This window comes from Lactuca virosa, chromosome 1, assembly GCF_052849685.1.
Source record: "Lactuca virosa cultivar CGN04683 chromosome 1, Lactuca_virosa_CGN04683_v6, whole genome shotgun sequence".
Taxonomy (NCBI): Eukaryota; Viridiplantae; Streptophyta; class Magnoliopsida; order Asterales; family Asteraceae; genus Lactuca; species Lactuca virosa.
Genome location: NC_136426.1, coordinates 103032605 through 103036517, shown reverse-complemented (window position 1 = coordinate 103036517; position 3913 = coordinate 103032605). Strand labels below are relative to the sequence as shown.

The 3913-nt window shown below is 35.7% G+C and overlaps 1 non-coding gene across 1 annotated transcript; it reads right to left on the bottom strand.

The window, feature by feature from the left end:
- Window positions 1-2291: 2291 nt before the first annotated feature.
- Window positions 2292-2398, bottom strand: LOC145151618 (small nucleolar RNA R71). Its single transcript, XR_013732183.1, has one exon. It is a non-coding gene; the product is annotated as a small nucleolar RNA R71 (small nucleolar RNA).
- Window positions 2399-3913: the final 1515 nt, after the last annotated feature.

Genomic DNA, 3913 nt, shown 5'->3' with positions numbered 1-3913 from the left:
TTATATCAGAGTACTGATATGTGCATATTTAATCATGTAATTCATGTATATTTAGAATACTTTTAGCTACAATCATGCTTAGTTTTGGACAAAAGGTACTTATTATGTTTGAAATCTATTTTATAGTAGCGAAGACATTCTCGGGATGAAAAAGGAGCAAATAAGGAGCTGGAAGCAGGAAAATGTGGGTTGGGACAAGAAGAAGAAAAAGAAGACTTAAAGACAGAAGACCACGTTGTGGTGATCCTCCAACACGATGTGGTAAACAGAAGATTCTCGACCAATAAGATGTCTTAGAGAATACGGGATATACATGAAGACCACGATGTGGTGACTCTCAACCACGATGTGGTGATTGTTATATGGAAACTATAAATATCCGATCATTAGGTCGAATGGGGAGACTTCTAACCGATTTTGTAAAGAGAATTGCGACCAAAAACCATTGGAAACTCAGAAGAAGATCGAGAATCAATTGGAACTAAGTGTTAAAGAAGATTTCGACGAATTCTACCTAGATCCATTCGGTTTGCTAATTATACTCATGTCTAATCTAGTTGGCATGGATTTTGTGTGTTTTTCTGCTACTATGAGAGCCTAAAAACCTTATACTTCTATTTGGTGAAGATGAATTTGATCAGATAGTGTTGATTTCGATTTATGGATGCTTATTATTGATTTTACTTGTGTCTGGTAATTAAACCCGAGCATGTTCAAGTTCTAGTTTGTATTACTTATAAATCAGATTTCGTGTGATAGTTGATCATTCTAATTGCATGAATTTGTCACCTAATTGTTTATGATCATTAAATAATTAGAGCTAGGATTAATCATATCTTAGATAAAGTAATTAAAGCTAGGAACTTTAACTGTGTTAGAGAGCATAATTAGTCTTAATTTGTGCTTGGTTGCTTAACTTGATCATAGGAAAGTAACTATTATCATTCATAGTCCAATTTGTGTCCAATATCAATTTGGTGTTTAACTTGTGCTTGATCATTGCATGGTAATTCATAAATTGGTAAGTCTAGATATTTGATCATAATAGTTAGTTAACGAATTGGTAATCAATATAATCCATCCATTAGAAATCAACCATAGGAGAAGGTGAATTTGGATCTAAGCAGAAGTACTCTTTTAATCTTGAAGTAAATTCGTTTTCTTTGTTTGCTTAATTGTTTAGTTGATAGTAATTTGAACTAAGTTCTTATGATCTTGCAAAATCAGTAAAAACCCCCCACTTTAAGTTTGTATCTTAGTTTAATTAGAAGTAGTTAGATTAATTAATTAAATTTCGTTCCCTGTGTTCGACACCCAACTTACCCAAGATATTCTATAATCCGAATAGGTACACTACATATAGCTGCATAATTTAGTTAACTCAGTTAATTTAAAATTTTAAAACAAGTATGTACTTTTGTGTACATCAAGTTTTTGGCGCCGTTGTTGGGGAACGACTTATTTGAGTTATAGTTTATTTTCTTTTAGTTATTTGATCCTTTTTGTGGGGTAAAAACTGCAAAAAGTTATTTTTCTACATTTATTTTTCCTCTCTGAGCTGCACCACATCTTGGTTGTTCTGGCCACGTTGCGGTTACGTCTCATTAAATTTTTAGTTTGGTAATTTTTATTCGTTTTAACAGTTTTTGTTTTTTTTTTTGTGTTTGTTTAAGTGATTTATGAACCGGTGATCTATAACTCCAATAGTTCCACCACTTCAAGATACATAATCAACTTTTCACAAAAAGAAGAACAAGAAGGTTGAGGAGTCAAGTAGCAGTTTTTAATCAGACAAGGGATTTAAAATTTTCTAGAGGACACCTGACCAGAAAGGAATTGGATACGAGCCAAACACAACTACCGAAGAAAGTTTAGAAGACGAAGAGATAAAAATTAAGGTGTAAGAGATGGCTGACATCATGAGAATGACTATGGGAGATTACAAGAAAAGGATATGTGAGGATAATGGACCAGGGCTTGTACTGCCCAAGATTCCATCCGAAAGAAGTTTTGAGCTCAAGGGGCACATTCTATCGATGCTCAAAGACATACCTTTTTCTGGAAAAGAATACGAAGACGCATTCAAGCACACCGGTGAAGTAAAGGACATTGCAAACTACTTCAATGTTCCAAATGTGCCACGAGAATCCGTGTTACTTAGGATGGTTCCGGTGACATTTACCGATGAAGCTAAAGTTTGGTTGAAATCACTCGCGCCCATATCCATTACTATTTGGGCAAATCTTCGTGACACTTTCATTGAGCAATTCAGTCCACCTTCGAAGATCTCAAAGCTAAAGAAAAAGATTGCTATTTTTCAACAAGAAGTCGGAGAGTCCTTATATGAAGCATGGAAAAGGTACAAGGGCTTACTTAGGAGTTGTCCTCAACATGATCTCAATGTCCAACAAGAAGTATCAATTTTCTATGATGGAGTGAATGTTACAACCAGACAACTTTTTGACTCTCAAGGAACAATGACAAAGAAGGAACCAACAACCATTAAGGATTTGATTGAAGAATTGGCAAAGCACTCACGCAAATATCATAACCCACGAGAAGATGTTACTAGAGGTAAAGGAAATGGAGGGAACGAGAACATAGCTGCGGTTTTGGAACAATTGGAAAATATGTAAAAGAGGATGAAAAAGATGGATCAATCTATCCATGAAATAAGAGTCGGGTGTGATAATTGTAGCGGGCCACATTTAATGAAGGATTATGATTTAGATGAGAATGGTAACCAAAATGAACAAGTTTTCTACTCCAGTGGTGATCGATTTGATGAAGATTGGAGAAATCCCAAAAAGAGTGGTTGCCTTATGAAGAGTAGAAGAAGCAAAATGATGAAAAATTTAGACAAACTGGTCGAGGTTTTTACCAAAAAGAGCAACCACCACCCGAGAAAAAGTTGGATTTAGAGTCAATACTTAATCAATTTATGAAAGCCTCAGAAAAGACATAATACTACTGATGCTTATGTGAGAAGTCATCAAGCTTCCATCAAGAACGTAGAGACTCAACTTAGGCAATTAACAATACTTCTTAACAAGAGGTTACCACCTAGAAATCCCGACCCAAAATCACAACCTCATGTAATGGCTATCTTCATTGAAGAAGAAGTTCATTATGAGCCATTTATGATCCATGAAACAACTACTATACATCCCGATTCATATTTGGAAGACATGAATACCAAAGTTAAAAAGGCAAAATGTGAGTCATGTTCTGATGATTCACCACGTCGTGGTAATCTTAGCATGTCATGGTCATTGGCGAACCAAAATTCTTCTACCCTAAATTCGTATCAGCCTCTTTTACCATTTCCATCTCCAACCCTTAAGCATAATCTAGAGTCGGAACAAAAGAAGTTCATGGAACAAGTGTTATCCCTCTTAATTAATGCTCCATTCCTCCAATGCATGGCTAAGCTTCCTAAGTTTTCCAAGGATGTGATAACTAATCACGAGGAGTTGGAAAAAACATCAACCATCTTGTTAAATGAGTTATGTTCAGTTGCATTCGTAAATGGGTTACCAATCCAAATGGGAGATATGGGCCAACTAACTTTACCTTGTGAGTTTGGCAATTCTACTTCCATAAATGCTTTAGCCGATTCGGGGGAATGCATCAATCTTATGCCATATTCTTTCTACAAGAATATTGGTTTACCAAGGCTCCAAAATACACAGATGATACTTTGAATGGCCGATCACTTGATCACTAACCCACGTGGAATCATTGGAGATTTGTTGGTGAAAGTGGGGACATTTGTTTTTCCGGTTGACTTTGTGGTTCTATATATATTATAGTGTATCTGTGGCTTCCCTATCCTGGTGAAATCATGGGACAAAAACATGACCTTGCTTAGTTTGAGGGACATAATATGTTTAGCATCGTGTACCAAAAATGC